The sequence below is a fragment of the Numida meleagris genome, chromosome 1, assembly GCF_002078875.1.
Source record: "Numida meleagris isolate 19003 breed g44 Domestic line chromosome 1, NumMel1.0, whole genome shotgun sequence".
NCBI lineage: Eukaryota > Metazoa > Chordata > Aves > Galliformes > Numididae > Numida > Numida meleagris.
In genome coordinates this window covers 76,788,037-76,814,013 of record NC_034409.1, presented here as the reverse complement: position 1 = coordinate 76,814,013, position 25,977 = coordinate 76,788,037, and the positions used below count along the sequence as shown (strand labels likewise).

Below are 25,977 nucleotides of genomic sequence, written 5' to 3'. Positions count from 1 at the left end.
TATATACTTTAGAAAGAATTTTCTTAAAATTTATAGGCAGGAGTTTCAGGTCAGTTGGCTATACTGTCTGTGCTGGGATATATTCACTACAAGAACTACAGTTTGGGATGTGCAGGTCACAGGTATATCTTGCAGGTACAGCTATTAAGCTGCATGCTAAAGGTCACTTTCAATTTGACTTTGAAAAGTACTTTCATGAAGTATAGATGTGTACGGCCTCTTAAAACAGGGAAGGGTTAAGCTGTTCCCTTGAACCTACTTCTGATATTCGTACGGGGCTCAAAACGCCAGCTTGCTGATTGATGGGTTCACATGGGGCGACCTTCACGTTAGCAACGCGACTGTGGTTGCTAGGTAAACACAGGCAGATGGATCCAGCTCCAGTGATTTTCAGCAGTGACGGATGGCAAAGGTATTTCTGATCCATATCACACCGTGCAGATCCCATGAAAATGACTTGGCACAGGGCAGAAAGTATTAGATTCGGGTGACAAATAATTACCTGACATCAGCTGAGGTTTCTTTAGAAAGGTTATGCTGCAAATAACTGGCATTTACATAACTTTGTTTTCATAAAGTGGTAGAAAGTCACAAGCATACTGTTTATTTATTTGAAAAAATGTAACCTAGCCAGAGACTGATAAATACAGCTCCTTGGGAATGTGTGTACAAGTTTCCTAGTAATTGTATTGCAACACTTCTTAGGGCTTGGGGTGTTTCTGAAGGGTTTTCATTTGTTTATTTAAAGCATGAATACTTTTATTTGCTGTTATTTTACTTTTCAAGTGGAAAGAATTTGCATTCAGGTGACAGTTACTGAGATTCACTGTGATTTCATGAGCTGTCGCTTTTCAAGGACTTAAATCCAAAGGTTTTGACTTTTATTCTTCCTTCTCTTTTCCTGGGCCCAGCGCTTTGGCAGTAAAAGTAGCATTTTAAATAGGTGTATGCCCAATAGATACTGAACTTCAGTTTTCAAGCGGTATCTTAATTGTGTTGAGAAGGCTATAAATGCTTTATAGCACTCTTTTGTAGATAGGTGTCTCTTACTCACAATAATGCCCTCAAAATGTGTCATGTGAGAGTATGTGTTTTCCTGTGATGAGTTAAAATGACTGTTTGCACCTCCTGTGCTGCGTGCTACCACTTCTGCCAGGATAATCCGGTCTGGTTGTATCTGCTAGGACATCAATAACAAGGCTAGAAGTTGGTATGTGTCATCTCCCCAAGATGGAGTGTCTTGTTTCTGTGTCTGTGTTGTGCTGTAAAGCTTCTGTCACTATTTAAACCTTCTTCACTAGAGATGGCAAAATTTCAGAGTGGCCCAAAGTTCTTCCCTTGTCTTTACAATGAAGTTATTCTCCTGCTTTACAATGCAAAGGAGCACAAATGAGTACAAGTGATGAGTGTAATGTAAGTTTCTGGAACAGCTGAGGGAAAAAGGACTTGGCACAGTGCTCTACTTGTGAGCAAAGAAGCCATGTTTCAATTTCTTCATCCTTCTGGAATGGGTTAATGCCTCTGTAGGCTTTTAATCAGACTTATTTTCTTATTAAAAACTCTACACAAGCTGTTAAGGTTGCACATAGTTCCTGTAATCATGTTTACAGGCTTTTTTTCTTAGATGTTTCTTATAATTTATTATAATTATTAGATATTATATATTATTATAATTTATTATCTCACCTTTTTCCCCTCTATTTCTCTCACGTCATTAGTCCCAAGTTTTTCCTTTCTCATTCCTGCCTTTCTTTCCCTTCTTCCCGTCTTCCTTTCTTCCTTTCTCTCTACTTCTCCCTTCCTTTTTTTTCTCCACTTTCCTTCTTACTGCCCTTCATTCTCTCTTTCTTTTTTATCGTTTTCACCATGGCAGGCTAAAAAAAAGAGTTTCATTCTGAAGGTTACTTCATATGGGGCCATTCTCATCTGCAAAATCCATGCTATGCTGCCAAGAGTGTAAAGTACTTTTGCCCTCTTGCCTAGGGGACAGACAGCACTGTAGAGATGAGGTAAATGACTGTGGTTCTCACTACGTGTCTTTTTCTCTGTTATTATAGGATTTATTAAAACTGGGATCTGGGACCCTGAACATTAATATGGTGTTCTTCAGTGTGTATCAGTAGGTAAGCTGGTCTTTCCAGGACTGGCTGATCCTTTATTTCAGGTCAATCCAGAATACAGTTTTTATTGGTTGGGTCTGAAGTCTTTGACCTCACTCCTGGGTCATGGTCTGATAATAACTTCTGTAGACTTTTGGCTAATGGTGCCAGTGCATAGAGGCTATAAATAATTTAGAAAGGCCTTTAGCTCACCTGAAATTGTCTTCATTTTCTCTCAGCAGACAGCAGACGCGTTCAACTGCAGCACACCAAGACCTCCCACACTGGCTTCCTGCAGACGTCAAAGTTGACAAAAGAATTTCGACATGAAGCTCTGCAGGGAGAAGTGGTGTCACTCTTCCCTGCACAGTAGGACACTTGGAGCAGTGGTGTGCTTTCAAGATGGATGTCATTCTCAGAGAGCTCCCCAGACAGCCAAGATGCACGGCGCCCTTTCTCTAGGCTCACTGGAGGATATTCATAATGGGCGGATGAAGTGTGAGGCTTATTTTTATTAGTTTTATCTATATTGCTAGCATTATTTCTTTTAAAATGGCAAGCTGAAGACTGAGACATATTTATTGAGGCCTGCAGGCTTTAACAATGAATTCTTTAATATAGTCCCAGGGTACTGTGTGCATCCAAGAATAAGCCCTAGTGTTTGGAAAGACCAAATCAAACATAGATTTTATTCTGTTTAAAGCTGTCTTTTGAGAATGAATGATGGTAGCTACCTAGGGCTGTGTTGCGCTCTGGTTTCACAGAGCTGTTTGAAATCTGAAAAATTCAGATGAGTTTCGTTTAGCGTCATCTAGTCCGAATAATCAGAAAAGCAGTGTGATGCTGGAGGGTAGTCATAAGCAAAATGGATCCAGCTGTCAACACAGTGGAGAGACCTCTAATTTTGTGGGCATTAAGCTAAAGGCCAAAGCTGGTGACTGACTCAGCGGTGCACATGGTTGGTTCCCCATGTCTGGGTCTGAAGGAGGGTGTGGTGGCTCTGGGACTCCACTTGGAACCATGGCAGCCAACCCAACAGAGCCAGCGTGGTCTGTGCCAGTGCTGTGCTGTGGAACCAGAGCAGAGTGCAGGTACCTCTCAAGCCTGAGACGTGAGGCTTTGTAGAGTCTCGTGCTGCAGCTATCAAGGCTCTATCATGTGCTGTGCCTCCCACAGAAAACCTAAACTCAGCTTGAGTTTATTGTCATCTGCAATGCTCTGTCACCCTTGACCTGCTCAACAGCTAGTGTGTAGCATACATGGACTGCCCATCTTTCCCCTTTATACTGTGGCCCATGTTCATGTTGGCGGGAGACAGCAGTGTGCCCTGCCTTGGCAACTGCTCTACGTGGCTGTGTCATTTACTGGTCCTTTCCATTGCAGAGAGACTCCATCACTTTCCAGGTAAGAAACAGTATAAAATAAGGCTGTCTATGTAAATAAATGGGCTGTGTATTTGGGGCTTAAAATATCAAGGATTCCACATTGTTAGTAAACAGTAGCATACAAATTATGACACCAAAAATCAAGATGTAAAGGTGACACCATTATTTAGATCAGAGTGGGCCACAACTATCTGGTGCCACAAGCCAGAATGAACCAACAATTACATCCTAGTATCAAAATCCCTGCTTTTAAAACACTGAAGTAATGCTCAGATTCATCAGCGTGTAGAAACATTCCACAAAACTGTTGGAAGATGTGAGTTTTCAGTCAATTCTATGTTTTCTTGTGGCTTTTTCTTTCCAATCAAATGCCAATTAAATAATAGAACTTATGGAAGATAGAAAAGTCCTTGCCTTTCAAAATCAGTGTAGATATATTTCCCCAGGCTGGATGTGGCTCTGGGAAGCCTGGTCTAGTGGTTGGCAACCCTCCCCGCAGGAGGGGGGTTGAAACTAGATGATCATTATGGTCCTTTTCAACCCAGGCCATTCTATGATTCTATGATTCTATGATATTTTCCTTGCTTTTACCATTATATAACATTTTAGGCAAATTCACAGCAAGACTACCTACTCTGTTAAAAACACAATATATTGTAACAAATATCACTTCATACTGTAAAAAAATGAAAGAATTTCAAGAAACTCATCTGACTCACATAAAATTATTTTTGCTCCTTTTAATGAAAATAAACCATTATATTTATACCCTTTGCTTCTATTCAGTTTCCAGGCAACCAGTTGTTAGTAACCTCAAGCTAAATGTTGCTGGGTCAGGTACTGCTTAGTCACTTGGGGTATTTTAGATACTAGTTGTAGGTTCATTCTGTCTTGCTTTAGCAAAACCTTTGTGCTTTAGTAAAAATAATTAGAGCCACATTTCCTAGCAAATCCTAGTTTGACTGTTCTTTTTCTTTTCCCTTGTTGTATCCGTCATTATTTCATACAGCTTTCATGGAGCCTGGAGCCATCAGCCAGAAGCTGTGAGTGGCAGCTGGCTTTTCATGTACCAATGATACTTTTGTCTAAGGTCGATGTTGCTCTAAAGAGTTCCTTGCACTTATTGTTTTTGATTTCTTCACAAATTTAATTGAGAACCACATGATGTGAAGAGGCTTAATGGTTTCAGTGGAGAACTATGTAAATTCTGAACGTGACCATGTATGACTGACTTTCTCCTTTCAGTCATTAGAGGTGGGATACAGCTGACCCATTGTGGGCATCTTCCTCCAAGTTAGATGTCCGAATGCACAGCCTCCCTTTACAGAGTGCTAGTTACCTCACTGTAATGCCGCCATCTAAAATGAGTGAAACAGACCGTGTCCTAAAATAGTTTATTTCCCTCTATGATTGTAAAGAGCTCCCTGGGTGAGGGAAGACATCTGCAATTAGATATGGTGAATCCCACCCTAACAATTTGATTCAACTGCCTTTGAGTTTAGCTCCAGGTGGTGACACTGGGGACTCCAAAAGCATTTGCTGTGGAAGATATGGCAGAGTAGGCAAAGAGGCAGGTGTGGGACACTCAGACAGAGGTAAAGAAATATCACTGAATTTTCTGCCAGGAAAGACTACTGCAGCAGGCTAGCAGTGTTGTGAACATCTGTGGCTCTGAGACAGCTGACTCAATGAGATAGCCTCCCCTAAGCAGGCAGATGGGGGCTGAGACCTAAATCATGACCATGCTGGGAATAACATGGGTGCTGCTGGAGATAGAACAAAAATACAAACTAATTTTATCACCCTGACAGATTTTATCCAGTGAGTTTCCTTAAAACCACAGTCTCCTTTCAACAACTCGACTTTCCAGCTGGGAGATACAAAGGCTTGAGCCTTTCTGTCTCCCAGGGATTTCCCTTGTGCTGTATTTGATCTTTTCTTCACTCACTTCCTCAAAACTCCAAACAATCACATTAGTGGCTATCCATATGACATATTTTAATTCAGCTTGCAACCACTTCACGGTATGGTTAGCACTAATCATGGCCTGTGCTTGCCACAACAGAGTGGGTTCTCAGAAGTCCAAGTGGCCACTTGACATGCTATCTGCCGTGCGCATGCTTGCAATATTGCTCCAAACATGGTTAATAGTTGGCTAATAAGGGAGGAAATCCACAACAGTTTGTTTCTCCTATTGGTCTCAGAAGGCACGTGACTACCTTCCAATTAATGAATCTATATCCTGTCCTTTTTTCAAGGTACAAGCAGACTTTCCAATGTAGCCAATGAATTAACCCCTTCTGGTCTGTCTTCTTCACTATACAGCAGGAAATACCAGAATGCTTTGCTCCTCTCTGGAGCAGCTAAGGAAACAGAAATGCAATTGCTTGTCCATTGCTCTCAAATCACCAGAGCCAGCTCTTCATTCTGCTTCCCAGAATGACCTGGCCCTCTGGTTCAGCAGTCATGTTCATGTCATGAAAAATGGTGTGGTTCAAGTATGGCACTCTTATCTCTTAAATAGCTTCTATGGCTATGATGATGAATGCTTTCATTCAGCCCTGCTCGTTCCACCCCTGAACAGAGACTGACAGTGAAAATAAAGGAGGAGTTAGCAGCTGCAGTGGCAATTTGATTTCTCAAACAGAGATTTCCACGTAACTTCGGAAAGGCTGAGATTCTCTAGGAGGCAGCATTCAATCACTGCTATGAGGAGCAGGAGCAGGAGTTATGTAGATGGTTTCTTAAGTCTCTTTTAATGTGCTCTGATCCCTGATAACTTCCTTCTCCCTTTAGCAGGAGGACATGACAGCACAGAGAAGAAAATTTCCATTGTTGAATTTCCCCAGAAAAGAGAATTTTACAGACTTTAAAATATTGCTTCTCCTTGAGCAACAATTTCTTATAAAGCTGGATGCTTTTAAACAGCTAAATAAAAAATTGTCTTTTGCTTCCTCCTCATCTTAGGAATAGACTGAATAAATTATGTCGATCAAGAAGACTGTCTTGCCTGTTAGAATTGATGCGTTCTTCAGAACTCTTCCTTGAATAGTAAGTGTCTGATAATGTGTAGCTGTTATTAAAAAGCAATGCTATCTGCTGGCCTAAGGGAGATGTTTAAAAAATGAAAAGAGAGTCAGATGTATGTAGCTCAGAGCTGGGTTTCCTGTGTGGTACACTGACATTTACATTTCAGCTACATTCAGCACTTCTTGTAAACTCCCTTTTCCTGGGCGTGGCTGGTTTTCCTTTCTTTTTATCTACCAGGCTGCAATGGAAAGAAGGGAACTGTTTGTTGCAGCGAGAGGGGTTTAGAGCTACCCAACCTCCAGGAAACAGGACACCCACAGTGTGGTGTTGTGCAGGGCAGCTTGTTCTCTGGTTTAATGATCAGGCTTTGCTTTAGATCTGGGAACTCCAACCCAGAACAACCATCTGTGTGTCTCAATATGGGGTGAAGATGAGACAGATGCTCTTGAATGTAACAGTAGTGCTGTCATTAGTCTTGTAGCGTGATCCATGTAGCATGGTCACTGGCTGGCTACAGCCAGGTCATTTACTCAGCTCTTCCTGTGGCTGACAGTCATCTGGACCGTACCCACACCACTGGCCTTATACAGAGTGACCCAAGGAAGCAAGGATGTCTGTCTGCTTTTCCACGGCATTGCCACACCTCGCCTCCTTGTGTGGTGCAGTAGAGCAGCCTGGACATGTTCTTTGTGTCTCTCAGGGCTGCAAGCATCCCCTGTACTGATGTCTTGTGTTGCTGGAGAAGCGCTCTGTCGGGAGAGATCAAAAGCCCTGACCTGATGCGCCTCAAGCTCTCTGAATCTTTCACACCTCCTCAAAGCCTTTTCTCTTGCTCAGATATCATTTTTATGAAGTTCCCTGTTATTTAATCTCAGCTCACAATGTTGTGGTTTAAATCATTCATCACCAATCTGTCCTGGCCATCCAGATCAATTACTTCCCCCCAGCTTAGACCATTCTTGCAAATTATTACCACCTCCTATAAATATGGCTGTGAGGCTGCAAAGTGTCAGTTCTCCCTGGAAATGATTTATTTAAATAAGAGTAGAAAGGAGATTTGAACTATTTTTAGGCTTCTTTCTGTGACACTGTACAAAGATTTGCTCACCATATTTTTGTGTTCAGCTATGCTGTCTCTGACTTTTGACCCAGTGGAAGAGGCAGCCACAGCTGTTCCGTCATTATGGCTCTCAGCAAATGGATTTCACTGTACAATTCTATTGTTATTCACTATTCATCTTGTATTCTTCAGTAAAACCAAGGAACTTCCTTCAGGGGGGACCTGGAATGGCCTCTGCAGATAACTACAATATCTAAATGCCACCGACAGTGAAGATTTTACAGTAAGTTTTCTATTCTCTTAAACTGAAGCAACATGGAAAAATCCACCTACCAGAAGAGACTGGTCCAAAGTGAAAGCTGAAAAATATTATTTGGACTGGGGAGGAACATTTGAGTTGAACATCTTATCAGTAAACTGCAACTTTTTGCAGGGCCAAACCTATTTTTAATGAAAAAGTTTTATCCAAAAGAAGAGTTTCTTCCAATCTGTAATGAGACTACCCTGGCCTAGAAAAGCCAAAAGTCACTTAGCTGAGGTAGTGACTTGTAAAGAAGTGGAGTAAGACTTTGGTGTTTGAGTCATACTTGACCTAGTCTTGAGCCTCTCACGTGCTATCACTTATTACCGGCTCTTCCATCTACTATCTGTCCTTTTGAAGGTAATTTTAAAAAGGTTTGAGGCATGTCCCAATGCAAAGAAAAACACAATATATTTTTTAAAAACAAAAATATTGATAAAGTGGAAAAGCAGTTTGTCTCTTGCTGTTGCCAATCACCAGCACAGAGGTGAAGTACAGACTGGTTCCTTATCTTTACAAGTGTACTCAAGGTGTCAGTAGCAAACTGATTTTGGTCACCTTATAGTTGACCATATATTACTTTTGCAATTTACTTCTTCAATTTAGTTTAGAACCCAGAAAATACAAGACTGATCTTTACCCTTCCTAGAAGTCAGCGAGACTTTTGCATGGACTGAAGAGAGCTAAATCACTGAAAACTGTAGGTCACCTTATTCTGGTGTCTCACCCTGCCACTGAGTCAAGGCACTGCACAAGAAGTTAAATACAAGAAGTCCCTGCAGGCTCTCTCCTGAATTCTAAAAATAAGACTTCTCTTGATATATTTCAGTACTAATTAAGTTTTTGCTATTCCTCCCACAGAGGGTTATCAACATAGTTTACAAAGTGTCATCTTTTAGCAACTGCTCAAGAGTTGGCTGTTTCCCATCTCGCCCCCTCTGACATATTTGCATGTTCCCTCTATACAAACACACAGATAAAACCCTCCCTGGTGTATCTAGAGTATTTTCAACCAAAGAGAAAGAAAATCCCTTGCCAAGTTGTTCAGTAGCTGGAAATGACTTGTCACGTCCACAGACAAGTAATTCTTTTTGTTTTTAAATGACTAACCACACTATGATTAATGGCTCACATAAATGGCTCAAAATAAGTCTGGCACAAATATAGGGGAGGAGTGTAAATGGGATAAGGACTGTACGGGTCTGCAGCAGGACATTGGTGTCATGAATGGCATAGCGGGCACAGAGGAAGGAAAAAATGTTTCATGCTATTTGTAGCTCAAAATTGCAGCAGCAGATGGTGATGCTGTCATCCAGCAAGGGCTCAGGACACCGAGAAAAGGCAACCTGCATTGTACAGACTTGTTCTCCTTAGATGCTGGAGTCTCTTGAGAAGGTTCACAGGGCCACATTGCCCCCGTATACTTAAAAGCTGGAAGTATCCTTGACTGAGTAGTGAAGCTGTATGTCCTAAACAATTTCTGCCCTATGTTTTACCATACAGTGCATTTTGCTAGTCCTCTTCCTGAGGCAGTATTTTCCGGCTTCTTTTGTCAGCTGTTATACTGTTTATCTTCAGCATATTTTCTACAGCAATACATTTGAATGGAATCAGCAAACATGCAATCTTGGCAAACAGGGAAAAGTGTTGTCCCATTGTGAGAAGTACAAACTCATAGCCAATACAATCTGTAGACAAGACAAAGTTGATGGTATCCTAAAAAGATGAGGTAGAGTGGGAACTCATTGAGACTACCAGCATAGACTAGATCACCTGGTAGGACAGGACCATTTAGGCAAAAGTAAGGTTGAATTAAACCAAATACAAAGGTTTGCATCTATCAACACAAACAGCAGTTTTCTCTGGGGATGGTGGGCATGCATCTTGGAAAGCAAAGACTCTGAAAAGGTCATGGGTGTGGATAACTGGGTACAGCAACAAGTCATTCCCTGTAACTGAATGAGCAAAATGAGAAACAGAAAATGAGCAGCCCAATTTGCTTATCAAGAAGCCACTCAGAGCTGCAAGCTGCCATGGCATTTGTAGGAAGAACATTTCAGATACAAATGGCTGCTTAGTGGAGCAGGGGATGAAGCAGATAGCTGGTGGTCAGAAACCTGAGGGAAGGCTGAAGATGACTCTCTCTGTTTGCCTCCAACAATGAACCTTCTGAGTATACATCTTCTAGCAGCTTTGCTGCTTGCAACCACAGTGGCACCAGCAATATCCCTTCCCACGGGCTTGAAGCAGGATCTGGCCAACAGAGGTGATGCAGCCATGGGCTCTCTTGCAGCTTGAGCCAAGTTACCACCACCAGTGCGTTTCTTATAGAAATGTTTCTTATAGAAATCGTGATGTAGTGGTGAAAGACCAACACCCTCCAAAAACCAGCAGTGTCACTGTGACATCCTTAATTTCTAAAGCTGCTTTGCCATTATTTTGTATCCAAAGCAGACTACAATTACTCATGGATCCTGAAATAAAAATAGAAGGCAATTTCATACTTTCCTCATGATGATACCTCACTAAAAACTGTGAGATGTTTTGATTTGTTGCTGTTCATATCTTTCTGCGTCAAATGGCTCAAATTCTGGGGGACAAGACTCTGCTTTGGGGCATAAATAGCAGCATGTTTTCCAGAAAACAAACAAACAAACAAAAGAAGCCACAAGAAATAATTTTGCTGGGAGCCCAAAATGAAGTAATTCACAGCTTGCTGTAAGTGAAGTGAAACCTTTCATAATGAACAATGATAATACGGAAGGTACACATTGGAGTTTGCCACCAATGCATAAACACTTTTATTTTCTGTCCCAGGAAAAAATAATCTAGTAAAATAGGAAGCCAGAAAACTGGGCAAAAGTAATTAGAAGTTTCCAAATTGCTAGGAGTATTATGGAATAATAATTAAGTAACAGAGGGCCTGGCAGTGCTATGCACACATCAAGGCAAGGGTGAACTGCACAGTCTTTTCCTCTACTTTCTCTTGTCCTTCTTCCCGACAAACTAAGAAAAATAACTTCCAGTGGGCTGAGCTTGTAATACATAGATTCATCTGTATAGGGATTAGAAAAAAAATGCTCTTTGACTTTCTCTGACCAACTTGCTACTTGGTTATTACACGTCAAACTGCAATTTATATATCACCAAGTGTATATTAAGCTATATTTAGCAGATTTGACTTATATTTCTTTATTTGTTACAGTATATATATATATACACATATTTATATAAATATATGGAAATTGAGTATGTATTATAAGAGGTCGTATATTTCCCATGAATATCTTTTTCTGAATGGAGATGCAGTCTTTAAGAACTCTGAATTTCCCCATGGCATTTTGCTCAAGATTTTTACTCCCCAATGGGAAAAAGAAAATGCTTTGCTTTGAATTTGCTCAGTCTAAATTGAAACACTGAATTAAAACATTTCATGATGGAGGAGCTCAGTTTTAATTTATGTCCATAAGAGTTACAATGTGCCTTGTGGACACTGTAATTTATAGACATCTTACTCCCATAATGCATCATAATTATCTCTCTCATTAAATTTTTGCAATGTACTCTGAGAGTCAAATGGCCACAAAACATCACAGGATGCTGGCTGGGAACTTTGTCAACTGAAAAGCATGATGTATCACCCTCATGAGGCACGGCAGCAGTTCCAAGGAGGACACAGTTATATTGAACCAAGTTGAAGCTAAACTTTTTCTGAGAAAGGACAAATTTGCTTTCAATAAAAATATTGCTGTTCCAACAATTTGTCCAGATGTGGGTTCAAAATAAATGTTGATATCAGGACTTTCTATAGAACAAAACATGTAAACGTTGACAAGTTTACTATCTAATAAGTCCTACCTTCAAGGGTTTAAATATTTTTTCCGCCTCTGTTACACAAGAGCATGCAATGTAGTTTCTGATTTGGTGCAACTACTAGCGACCTGCTGTCTAGGTAGAATTATTTGCCATGACTTGTGTCAGGAGCATGAAGGGAATCTGGTGAATTTCAGTCAGAGCATGAAACATTCCCATTTCCTCAAGGGCCTGAGAAATGGTAGATCAGATGTACTGAAGCACGTGAACAGATAGCTTATAAAATATGATTGTAATACTGTAAAAATATATAAATGATGTGTCATGAAAGTTAAGACTTCTATTTCAAAATATTAGGAAATTCAGAGCCATGATTTCTTTAATGAGTTCATGCCTGCTCGTTGCATTCTGCAATGGTCTTTAATATGTTACATTAGCGCAAAACACAGGACATAAAGCTTGAAAAATATTTACATTACAGCTCTGGATTAAACCTATTCAGGCATAGAAAAGTGACATATCTTGGGGTGATGCTGAAAGAAGGCAGAGACTATTATGAAGTGGGTACTCAGGTGATGGTGGAGCATATAGTTTGTTATGAACTGAGCATCAGAGTGCATGGCATGTGGCATTGCTGAAGAATCTTGACTCTGGTTGAAAGTGCATGGAACTACAAGAATCCAGTGTGCAGTTACTGAGGTTGGCCTTCAGCCAGGACATCATGGCTACGACCTTCTCTTTCATTAAAAGTGCTATGGCAGATTTAGGATAAGATTTTCCCAGCAGCTTCTGCCAAGCTCAGTGTTCCAGGCAGTAGAGCAAGAGAGAATGGGCAAAAGCAGCCAGTACCACTAAGAAAATAATAAGCATGAACACTATCTGCAAATAGTGTGTCAAATAATAGTGAAAGAGGAGAACAGTGTTTTGTTTGGGTTTGGGGGGACTTTTCACTTATTTGTTTTTTCATTAGGCTGTCAAAGGGCAGAAGGATTGTGTCACAAAACTATGAAGACCTGGATTTCATGCAACAGCAGACACAGAATTATGCACAATACCTGATTGCCCCTTGCAGAGGAAAATGCTCATATCCCAGGCTGAGAGTTCCTTAGTCCAGTATTTGTTCTTTGAGAGCAAAAATCCCTGAGGGAACAATCCTATTTACAGTGAACATGTAAATGAGACCTTTGTCAGCTCAATTGTCCCATTAAGTCTCCCTCAGAATTGCTGTGAAGCAGCAGGCCTATGTTTAGAAGGCCTTACAGGAGACTTGTTTTGCCAGCAGAAGTGGTGAGGTCTGCAGTATCAAAATTAGAGAACTCTGGATACTGCCCTCAGCTGTCCCTGAGACAGAGTTCTACCCATGTTACTCACAACCTTGACATAAAACACCAGCTGCCTTGCCCTTCTCTCTGAATATTGACCATGTGCTCTCCAAGGTCATGACAGCAATAGGTCTAAGAAAGTTGAAGTCAGTGCAGAGCCATACCTACTTCCTCTGCTGATGCTTCCAGGGCACCCCAGCTGAACACACTGCAGATAGGCCCTCTTTCAAACCTTTGCCCTTCATCTCAAATCCTTAGCTGGTCTGTGTCTCTGTTTAAAAAATTGTCTCGACAATGGCATTGATATCCAAAAAACATGAAAGGAAAATGCTGGAAAACCACTCTCAAAACACCGTCAGAGCAGAGAGGGATCGTGGAGTACAGGAAGCCAACAATTCAGTTGCGTATAACAGGATTAAGAGGAGCTCATTCTTTGCCCCTTTGTACAACATCACCTAAAAACAAACTGGAAAGAAGTTCTGTCCTTGAATCAGAAACAATTATACAGATAACTCCCTTCTCCTTCTCAAGTTACTACCACCCTGTAGCAGTCGTGGGATGAAATAGGTCTGCATTTTGCATTTTAATAGTCACTCTGTATTTTATAGACTTGGAAATGTCAGAAAAGAACACCCGCTGCATAGATCTTTTTTTTTCACATGTCACACTTTGTTCATGAACTCACACCAACTGGCTCCATGTGTTGCTGTATTTGGCATCTCCACAGTGGAGGAGGAATCTCCCTTCAGTCCTCTCCCAGGAGGTGACCTCCATTCTCGAGAAACACAGGGATTAGCTGAGCCAGTAGAGCATGTGCATAATGCTGCTGCAGAGAATGGAAAGTGCTGCATGTCTTCAGTGGAGTCTTGTTACATGCACAGAACTGACAACTGCAAAAAGAAAGGAAGAGGCTGAGAGAGCATGAGGGGGACTGCAGCTTGTGGTGATGGCTTGTGAACATCACCTTCACAGTTAAAAAAGACACTGCACTTACTGCTTGACTCTCAAAGAATTCCACAGATATTCCATCTGCTCTGCAATTTTGGGTGGTTGTTATGGAAAAGGCCATTCTAAAGAATGCTTTCAGTAACTCCAACTTAACCAGTGTTTGAAAAACAGAGTGTTAAAAATACAGACTTTCTTACTGGTTCAGTTGAGTGTTGGAATCTGCTACACTTTTTGAAAGGGAGCATCCTATCTTCTCTACATCTGGTTATTAAGGCTGTGTCTCAAGGACCATCTGGAGTGTCTCCTGTTGCAGACACTGGTACTGCAACAGCAACAGGAATTATATTTTCTGATCTTTCAGTCTGAAAAGCAATCTTAACCGAAATTAGCAAATAGACCCCTGAGTGTTACTGAGGATGGATGAGAAGACAGCCTGGATACTTACACAGTTGGTGATACGTATAAAAGACTTAAGAAAAACAGTTTACTTATCTGTAACTGCTTTTCATAATCAGGCTAGTAAAAAGATTTATTCAAATTAAAGGAAGTAAATTATTATATTTTGATTGGCTGGCATACAGAATTGGTCTCCCAGATTTATGGATAGTGTCTTAGCAGGGAATGAGAAAAGAGGAGAGGTAAAGGACAATTAGTAATAACTCTTCATTAAGGCTGAAATATTAATAAGGCATGCAGAATATCTTGATGATATATGTAGTTTATATAGATGCACACACACACGCAAGTTAATTAGCACATATGGAAGATACATATCTTGTACAAAACACAAAACCAGTAACATTTCAGACAGTCAGATTGTTTTAACAAATGTAAGAAATCCAATGCAGATTACCTTACTGAATATTTGTGATTTTAGTACCAAATATCCACAAGCCGTCAGATGATTGTAAGTAAAATGTAAATAAAAAATAAATAAAATATTGTCCTTGATTAAGGAAAGATGAAACATAGACCATTTTTTATGTGCTAAACATGGATCTCTCAGAATGTAGAGTTTCCTTGGAAAATGTTTAACTCTGTAGCTGTGATTTTGCACAAGAAATATCATCAAGAGAAGAAACTCAGTCAGACCAGTCATGACCATCATATCAGGCACCAAAATGTAGAGAGCTCCAAAACCTAAAAACAATATATTCCTCTGAAAAGGAGCCAAAAGTCTGTGCAATTCCTGGAGCACAGAACTTGGAAAGTAGCCCAAAATAAGATCTATTGCTTTAAGGTACTGTATGGGTAGATGTGGCACAGTCTGACAGTGGCTGAGTTAAACAGTAACTGTGAAAGTTTAAATATCTTGAAGTCAGAAGATCTTGTTAACTTGCATTCAAGACATTTTAAAGTGGATTGTGGACCACTCTGAGATACGGGATTTAATTTCTCAAGTTTTGAGGAACTGGAATAATTCCAGTGAAATATTAAGAAGCTAGTCTGCTGACATTTTAAAGTGATGAGTAGCCTAACAGGGAAGGTACAGGTCAGTTAGGGTGATACTGATACTGGGAAAAATAACAGTGGTACACAACCAATAAATAGTTGAAGTACAGAAATTTAGTGAGTGTTAGTCAATGAAGTTTCATGGAACATGGATTCTAATAAAATAGTGTCACATTGTTCACTGGAAAGATTGTGATCTTGGCTGCCAAAACTAATCTTGTTAATGTAGAATTCAATTTCTACAAAATGTAATTTAAAGGTATTTTGCATTCTGGTTAAAAACTAGGATTGTGCCAAGATAATATAGTGCATATTAAACAAATTAGAAGTCAGCTAAATGAATGAAAACTGTTTGCTAATGGGGAATCTTCAGTGAAGGGGTATGTGTTTCTGTTCAGTTCCCATGGAGGTCTGATTTTAGTCCTGCACTGCTGAATATTTTTGCTGATGATTAAAGCAAGTATAAAAAGAGTTTCTAATTAAGTTATCTGATCACACAGGATTTATGACATGGTAAATGAGGTGAGAGCATGTGATGGATGTAAAGAAAATGGGGTTAATCATTAGGCTGAAAGCAGTTGAACATATGTGTGAATGCATCCAAATCCACAGCACAGTAACACATATAAGAACAAAAAAGTGCAGATGATGTTAACAAGATGGGAGATCCCATTCACAAAAAAAAAAAAAAAAAAAAAAAAAAGCTGTGGAAAGGATATTGAAAGTGTGATTGAGAAATGTGACCAGTTAAAAAGATTTGTTGCACCTGGGGTAATGCACACAGGGAGGCCACAGAAGAGGCAATGGGGAAACGGGTGCTTTGGTCCTCATGAGAAACAGGTTGGGCACTGCAATACCAAGAGGAATGCACATGATGGGGCACGGAAGCTGGGAAGCCCTGCAGTTGTAGTGGGACTGTTTCAGGGAGTATTTTAGAGTTACAGCTCTGAGGAAGCCACTAAGATCAGAAACTTCCTGTGGTGTACAAGGTCACCCAGAAATGTCGTATCCCTGAAAGAAACTCATAAACTGGCTGGCTTCCTCTTGGTAGGCTTTCAAAAGCACTCTGCTGAGGTTAATTGGGAAGGCTCCCTTGAGGCTTTCTCAGTGATCACACTCAATGATCACAGCACCAGACAATTTCAGCCTCGTTATTTCTCTAAGAAGAAAGTAGCCTTTGGATGTAATTCATTCTTGAACTGAAAATCCTGGGGAAGGAAAGGGCAGCATGAGTTAAGTGAGACATTGATTAGGTGGGATGGCCATAAAGGCTTTGCTTTTGCTTCAGATAACGTCAGCATGGATTGGATCTCAGCAACTGACAGACCTATATGAAATATATAATGGCTTCTATAAATCTGTGAAGTAGTGAGATGATGATTCAAAGTGTCACCTTCTAGACACCTTGCTCATCCTGGTGGTAGGCACTAACGGGCCAAAAATAAACAGGCAGGCAAAATATTTGGAAAGACTTTAGAGAATTTTTTGTTCTTGTATGTGAATCTCTGTCTCCTTACCTATCTCAGAGTACTTAAAGACCTTTAGGCCTGGTGTTAGTTTCGTGTTGGAGTACTAATGCGGAGTAGGCATCAGATTTACAGAACAGAAAGATTCCTTTCTAAACTGAAATCACCCTATACTGTGCCTATAAGTTCAGTCATTGCTTTGGCTAGCAAGAAACCTGGTATCCTCTTCGTATTGGCTCCACAAATCTTTATTTTGCTCAAGGTCAGAAGGGCTCCTAGGGTCCTTCCATGAATTCAGATGTTGAAGACTGGGAGAAGCAACCAAGAAAAGCTAGTTACCTCAAGGAGGCTGGCTGAAGGAGTATGTGTGCCATTCTGCAGACAGTTGTAGTGTTCACCGCTCATCAAGTTTAAGCATTTTATGGGGGGTAGGGATCAGATACAGCTGTGGATGGGCTGGCAGCTAGTGGGAAGAATGCAAATCTTCATTTTATTTCTGCCTGCAATTCTCTCTGCCCTTTCATGGGTTTGGACTACGTGTTCTTGATATTGGGAGACAAAGGAAAATTTCAACATAGTGCATACTGTCATCTTGAAAAGGAACTGGGGCTTGTGTAAAGGCCCTCAGTTCTACCAATCCCATCCCTGCACGCAGAGTGGCCTGTGGCACTGGCCTTCCAGGTGCCTCATGAAGACTGTCTACGCTCTGGGGCTTTCTTTGGTGACAAAGATGTCTCCAGGTAGTGATGTGGGGAAAGGTTGCTGTTGCTCATCAAGCCCGTTGAGTGCCAGGAGTGGGTGTGCAGGGCAGTCTAATTATTTTGCCAAGTATTTTATCTGGAATTGCGATCTGTACCAGTGTTGAGTGTATGAAATAAGCTGACTCTAACCAAAATGCAGTTATGGAAGTGTTAGTGCTAGATCTTGAGGATGCAACCAACCTGAATTGAAACCTTCATGAAGACCAGCCTTCATCCTATCACATACTACATAAAACACAACTGTAAGGCAGATATGTTCAGCTCCGATTTCACTAGAAGGCTGAGTTTAATGTCCTACAGGATCTTTATTTACAAAGAATATACTGAAACCCAAACACAGTGCTGACAAGCTTCAAGTTTCCGGTGGGATCTTCTGTTGTTATGGGCTGTTAGGAAGGAAGAGGAGATGATCTTTGACTGATAATTTGGCATGAAGGGCCACATTTTGACAGTGATCTTGACCTGCCCTTGAAACTTGCACCTGCTGTTCTCCAAGCATGGTATTGCTGGGGGAGGGTAGAGAATTATACTTTTCCATTGCTCTAATTTGATTTTGCAGGCTGAGATACAGCCAGGCTCTTAATACAGGTCAGTGACAAGTCCATAAACATACACACTATGTAGCTTGTCTCAGACAAGCTGACAGCGTTTGAATTGTACAGAATTTGGACTTGTGATTTCAAAGTAGATCATACTCCACATATGCTGAACAGCAGGTGGGCAAGTAAAAATTCACAAGCCATCTTCAAAATGTCTCCCAACATTTGCATTTCATTCTGTCAAAGGAACAAGGTGAAAATTTGGTGGTAATGACATGGCTGGCACAACAGCAAATCCAAATCTGTCAGGATAGTTTGTATTGTATGCTGCTAGCCTGGGCTGTAGCTGCATAGATGGAACTGGCCAGGTAACGAACACCTCCAGGTAAATTCTGGGAAAGGGCTTGTGTCACATGACAAAAAAGCTTGTAAGAATGACAGACTTCCACAAGTGTGATGAGACCAAATTTGCTCAGTGTAGAAAGGAGAAATGTCAGAGTGAAAATGATAATAAAAGTAAAGGATATCTGTGAATTTCAGTGGCAGCATCAGATTAAAAGGTAAACCCCAGGAGATTTTTTTTAAGTTGTTTAGAACGAGTCCGTAGTGGTCACTAACAATTGAGGACTGTGTCAATATTTAAATGAGATTCAAAAGTAGCTGAATGTTTACATGGTAAATGAAAATGATTAAGTTACTGTGGAAAATAATCTTAAAACAAATGGTATGAACCAATTCACTTCTGCTGGAATAAGCTAGGAAGGAGCTTTCCCTGTTGTTCCATGTACACAGGTATGCACAGTTTCTTCTGAAGACATGAGTATGGAGAGAAGAGAGCAAGATACCTTTCACTGCTGTTTGATCAGGCATGGCAATTGTCATATTCCTCCAGAAATAAATGGGGGATAGACGTTTTTAACATGTAATGCCCAAATGAAATTATATGGAATCCTCAAAATACTTTTTCTGAAGTCATATTTTGCAAATAAGCAGAATTCTAGATTATTCTGCTTTAACCATGTTGATGGAGGTGTCATCATACTAAATTCCCACCCAAAACTTCCAAAAATTCAGCATGATCCACATGACTTATATCTATCATTCCATGCTAAACTTTACAACCTTCTTGTCTTTCACAGCATTTCTTATCAGCCTCTTTGTGGCATATCTTCAGATGTTGATATTGCTGAATTAATACTTCCTACAGGCCTCAGGGCCTTCCCTGAGATTAGAGTACTTATTTTTCCAAAACACACACAAGTGATTCCAACATCTCATCAAATAGTCAGCTACCCCTTGTATTTATAATAAATAACAAAACCTTTTTTGTAAAGCAATCTTGTCATATAAACAGTAGGTAAAAAGACAAGTACATGCCCTAATAGTTTGGAAATGCCTATGAAAGTAGCATTAAATTTCTAGATTCAGATTGGGCAACACAAAGAAATTCAAGATATGTTAAGGACAAAAGTCCATACCTGGAGAAGATTTACAAAAGTCTACTGCTTTTAGATATTGTTCATCAGTACATCAATATGAAAATGTTCGTCATTGGAAAGAAGTGATGATAGACGCATCTTTCAGGTACACATTTCTTTCTCTTTCTCTGTAGACATCTCTGCCAACAGACAAATTTCTCATTAGGATTAAAGGTATCTAGTTCTCTTAGCCGTCAGAGACCACTAAAAACTCTTGAGTGATTTAAATATATTTCATGCTGCATACCGGTACAATGTCTGCTTAATTCTGTGCTCTTATAAAGCCTGTTGACCATCCACATTCTCTGGAGGCCCAGGATGATGTGAAAATACATGTGAGCATCTTTTCTGAGTAGCTTGCCAGTCCAAGCATAAAGATTGAACCAATTTAAGAAGCTGCTAATGCTTACACACACCTGTATACTATATCCAAGTTCAGATGATGTCTTTGAGCAAACCATTTATCAGAGATGCCATTATCAAGCCTGGAGTGATGGGTGTCTCTAAGGCAGAAAATCTGACAAGTTATGGCACTATTATTGTAGACTCACAGACTCTGCAGAGTGATGCCTTTGAAAATATTAAACCAAGATTGTCAGGAGTGCTAAAAGAGCCAAGTAACAAAATACACTAAACCAGCTCAACAGTTGATGGGGTGACAGATCAGACTATCCCATGCTCGGTTGTGCCCAACAGAATTGTTAACAAGTTGAGTATGTTGATATTTGCAAAATAAATAAAATAAATTATGAAAATAAGTTATGATGAACATACCTTTATTATTGTAAGCAAGTGAACAATGTGAATGTACACATGTAACAGTGATACGTAATGCAGAGTGTAACTAGATTTGCATTTTCTTGATACAAAATGGATTTTAGAAGGATTTCTTGTGTGTAATGTTACTGGATGTGAGAAAGGAGAAAGCAAACATGTCAAGGGGTCTTCTTCTGTGAGGTGGAATAAGCCAGAAAGCCTCCTGAAAGTGCTCCTATGTTCAGGCAACAGGCAATAGAAAGGAAGAGAAAACTAAATTTATGAGTAGAAAGGAAGTGGCTTAACGTGAGATACATTTTAATGTAGGTTACTTTGCCAAGCCTAGCAACAGTTTCAGAACAGATTTGGAAGAAAACTGAAACATATTTGTAACTAACATATTTATCTAGGGTTCCTGTCCCTTTTCTCAGCTCTGTTTAGGCATCATAGACTGGAGCTGACATTCAATGGACGGTCGAAACTGGGGAGGAAAAACTATTTGAAAGCATGAAGAACTAATATCATTTATGACCAAGGAAGTACTCGTATATGTCATGTGCTCCTGATCAAAATGGCAAGTATGTGTGTTTCTAAGATCTGTACTCTCTGAATGTATCCAGTGTCAGACAATACAAAAGAATAGAGGAGCAGAAGAACGAAGGTTCACTTTCATTCCTATCAGTTTTAGCTCAGTATGACCCAATATGTTACCCCTTGGTTTCATGCGCGGACCAATATCTTCGGGTTTCTTATGGATCTGGACAACTTTTCCTGTGATTGTGTTGATTCCAGTATGGCAGCATTGGAGTCACACCTAGTTATCAGGCCCTTGTACCTGTCAGTTTCGAGAAGCATGTGGCTTACAGAGGAGAGAGGAAGAGTGGTATTTCTTGCTGATGGTTCTACAGCATGAAAGACATTTCTCCTCAGAAGACCAACTTGTTGAATTATCTATTTTCAGCATTGTGAGGTAAGGAAGAATGGAACAGGATGGTATACCCTAGATTGACCCTGAGAATTTAATACTGCATATGGCAAGAACGGCATTTCTTTGCTTAACAGTCCATACAAGCTACACTTCATCTTGTACTTGCATAGGTGAGTTTGCTTCATGGCATCTGCATGACAGCAGCCAATAGTCTGAAAAAAAAATGTTGTGACATTGTGTTGTGTTATCTGATCTGATTTGAGTAGCCTGCATCCAATGAAAAGACCAGAGAATAAACAGTAAATGTACAGTGGTGCACTTTCTGTCATCCCATGTAAATATCTTCTCCCTCTTTTTTGCCTTCTAGTTGCATAGAGACATTGAAAATCTCTCAAGCACCTGAAGCTTGCTCAGTGAGGACAGTAAAGCAGTGCGACAGGCTCCCCAGAGAAGCTGTACAGCACAGATGGAGCAAGCCCTGAGCAATCTGTTTTGATCTCATAGCTGACTCTGCTTTGAGCAGGGTCCTGGGCTGGCTACCTCCTCTGGATTGTCAGGATCCTATGATTCCAAATCATGGTCACATCTATATCAAGGCATCCAAGTTTGCCAAATCCTTTCCAACTCCTGGCATCCGGACACTCTGAATATGAGCCAATTGCATGTCTGGATGACAGATGGTATTCACCAACCCTTACCAGCCCAGTTTCCTTTAGAATTAGAGATATGTGCTCCAGCAGGTCTCCTTGTTTGAATAAGGCAGAGGCTGTAGGGACACTGGGATCTCTTTGGTGGAGAAGCATCCAAAATTGCTCAGTACATGCTAAAGTTCTTTAAAAAGGCCTTGTCACTGCAGTCACTGCTGTGCAGTGCTGTGCAGGGCACCGTTAACTCCACAACTGACTCAAGTAGAGGTGATTTCAGAATCACAGAATCACATTTGCTGAGACTGAGTCTGTTATTCTCGTACTTACCTCATCCCCTGGCAGCTCAGCCTGTAAGGGCACCTGGGGAGTAATGTTCATCGATTCACCAGCAGCAGTGTACCAGGAGCCCTTCTGTAAACACAACTGCTACCTGTGAATGCTTGTGAAAATTAGGAAGACCTCACATGTCATGCTGGAACAAACAATACTCTGTTCTTACATGCAGATGAAGCTCTTGGGTGTTCAAGGTTATCTCTAGCACACTTTCTTCTGCCTCTGAGCCCCCAACTCTTGCTACCTCCCATCCTCTGTCTGCTGAGCTCCAGTGCTTATGCACAAAGCTGCAGCCCATTTAAATCAATTCTGACACCCAACACCTCTCTGTTTTCTCAGCCTGCCTGCCCCAAATATTTCCCTCCAGCCTTGACAGAACGGGTATTCACTGGGCAGCTACAGAATAACAAGTTTCCATTTCTGAGACGGTTGTATGGGGAGCTTTGTGGTGTGGCAGCTGGCCAACGGGTGATCATTTTGCCAGGGGAACTCACTACTGGGTAGTTAATTTGACACGCAGAACAGAGTGGTTAGGCTCTCTCCAAAGTCCAGTCAGACACTTCTAGATTCTCAGTATTAAATTATACCTGACACGTAACTCCAAACTAATGGCAGTTGAGTGCAAACCTTGACTTCAGTGAGGCTGATCAGACCAGCAGCAGCTCATTTGCTGTGACACAATCAATTTTCCTTCTTAACAGACATATGTGAGTTGCACCATTAGGCTCTCCACATCTACATCAGTAAGCTGGAAGAAAAAAGATGAAGATACAGTAGTGACAAATAGTGATGATGAAACTATAAATATGAGGTTAGAAAGAGCAGAACTTATTGCAGTGTTAACAGTCCAGGCCTCTGAATTCACTCTTTTTCCAGGAACTGCAGAAAGTGTAGGAATAGGAACATCACTGCAGAGATATGTTCCTTCCTCACACATGCACTTTCTTCATTTCATTTAGGGCTTAGACTGAATAATCGTTATCACCACATGGTAGCTATCAGGGGCTAGATGACATGTTATAAAAGCCTAATGTAGCCAATGTGTATTAGAATCATAGCCAACACCTGAATTATTTGCCAGAACACTTTGAGATAGACTGTTTTGTGGTATTTGTATCACTGGCAAGAAGTAAAAGAAATCTGGAAAACATTTCTCAGAGAAAAAATCTATGAAGTGTCGCAGAGTCTAGAAGCAGATAGATGGTACTGAAATTCTGATTGCTTATTCAAATGGGTGTGGAGTTCAGGAGTTTTTGGGCTCTAAGATCAGTGATTCATACGTTCTGATTGTGTTAACAGTTGTACTGACCTGGTCCTTGTGTTCTCTGCAATTCACTGGCCACTCATCTTGCCCAAAGTCTGCACATCAGTGTTGCTGTTGCTCTAAATATGAAAACAGAAGGATTGTACCTGCTTTTCTCAGTCACTTGGAAATCAGGGGAAAACATTTAGACTATTCATAAGAACTGTATTATTTTGTTTCAGGTGGTGCTGACCCTACCTGTTTCAGTGTTGTTCCCAGATTATATGAAGGATCCCAAGGTCCAGGGGGAGCATTTGCTATCTGATCAGACATTTGTGGAGTGGGATGATAACTGGACTATGAACTGCTCTTCCTGAACAGTCCCTTGCGAATAGAGTTCTCCTGCTATTCATATACCTCTCTCACACTGAACTAATTGTGAGAGGTACTGTAACACCACTACTAGAGTACTGGGATGGCAAATGGAGAAAAAAGGTGATTCTACAAAAATGCAGTTTTAATCTGTAGTACCCGCTCACCAGGGAATACTGATATTTAAAGAAATTTTCCATTGCCATGGATTGATTACAAAACTATTGAGATTTTACATCACAGCAGAAGTATTGAGATGTACTGACTGACCTTTCTGACATTTCTTACAAAGATGAAGTTTTTCAACAGATCCAAACTGTATCTGATTTATGAAACCATCTGGAATTGTTCCACTCTTGGGCTAGTTCAACTTTGTTTCTTTTTCCAAGTCCCCAGGAGCTGTGACAGATCTCTGGAGACTCTCTGTGTCTGCTGCATCCTCTATGACAAGGAATGAGGTTGAGCCTCTTCTTGCTCTGCCATGATTCTCCCAGGCTTTTTCATCTGTGGTCAGATAACTTTCAATAAGAAATATAACGTTTCAATTTGTGCTTGATAAAAAAGGGTTGAATATAATTTCATATTTTTCCCTTAATTTTTACCCACTTCTTTAGAAATGTACAGTAGAAGATTGCATCTTCACATCTTTTGAGTGGGAAAAAAAAATGGACTACAGGAGAATTACAAAGATGTGCTTTTACAAATATGCAATGAATCTGTGAAAGTGGAAATGGAAGTAATTTCTAATCCAACTGCTAGAAATGCCATGTGGCAGAATGTCTGAAGAAAAGAGAGAGGCAGGTGCCTAAAACCCAAGGGTAAGGATGATGTTAAGGCTGGTGGTGCATCTGAACATGCTCCAGGCAGGAAATACATGCATTTTACTGGAAAAGTCCCAAGTGCCATGCTGAGAATTCCCACCAGTCAGAACGCTTTTGATCCCACAGAGCACACACAATTTGGCCACAGGGTTCCCAGTGATTTTGAATATTTTGTTGTCATCTCCAAGAAATGTGATCCTTGAAGTCTTCAGGCTTGTACAGCCACATTTATAGCAGAGCTCATGAGGAGTACCAGTGAGGTCCACCAGATGAACCTACCTTATTCTATACCATCCTATCTTAAGATGAGAATTAAATGCCTGTGCTGGAGGAAATGGCACTTTTGACTAGCAGAGGAAACATTAGTGCTGTGTCTTAACAGGACTGCAAAATGAAAGGTCAGAAAATCCAGGAGCCTGCATCCTAAATGACTCTGCAAGTGCCAGATTGGTTCCCTACTAGGTGCTAAGTGAACAAGGAAATCTACATTAAGGTCACACCAAATGGGAGCTGAAGAGTTGAGTAGTGCCGTGCTGACATGGCCCTTACCCTGTGTGGCTGTAGGCATTTGACACCTACTTCTAAAGTTCTTGTTCCAAGCACGTTCACAGATCACCCTTCTGAGAGGTTACTTTGTCACAGGCAAATACAAGGGGACTTGGTACCAAAGGGAAGATCTTTGTTAGAATCAGAAAATCATAGAATATCCTGAGTTGGAAGGGACCCACAAAGACTGAGTCCAACTTCTGGCTCCACACAGCACCACCAAATACTCAAACCCTATGTCTGAGTGTGGTGTCCAAATGCTCCTTGAACTCCAGCAGCTCGGGGCCGTGCCCACTGCCCTGGGCAGCCTGTTCCATGCCCACCGCCCTCTGGGGCAGAACCTGTCCCTAACCCCCAACCTGACCCTACTCTGACACAGCTCCATGCCGTTCCCTCAAATCCTGTCACTGTCACCAGAGAGCAGAACTCAGGGCTGCTCTTCCACTCCCCTTGTGAGGAGCTGCAGCCGCCATGAGGCCTTCCCTCAGCCTCCTCTGCTCTGGGCTGAGCAAACCATGGGACCTGAGCCAGTCCTCATAGATTTTGCCCTCCAGACCCTTCCCCATCTTTGTAGCCCTCCTTTGGATGCTCTCTCACAATTTTATGTCCTTCTTATATTGTGACACCCAAAGCTGCACCGAGTGCTCAAGGTGAGGCCACACAGCACAGAGCAGAGT

The 25,977-nt window shown here is 40.9% G+C and overlaps 1 long non-coding RNA gene across 4 annotated transcripts; it reads left to right on the top strand.

The window, feature by feature from the left end:
* LOC110398905 lies at positions 346-24,210 on the top strand. Of its 4 annotated transcripts, none has more exons than XR_002438736.1 (7): positions 346-412; positions 2,058-2,123; positions 2,342-3,503; positions 6,452-6,535; positions 7,767-7,857; positions 20,842-20,988; positions 21,372-24,210. It is a non-coding gene; the product is annotated as an uncharacterized LOC110398905 (long non-coding RNA). The 4 variants fall into 4 exon arrangements; XR_002438747.1 differs by having other exon boundaries at positions 371-412; positions 2,339-2,597; XR_002438738.1 differs by lacking the exon at positions 2,058-2,123 and having other exon boundaries at positions 354-412.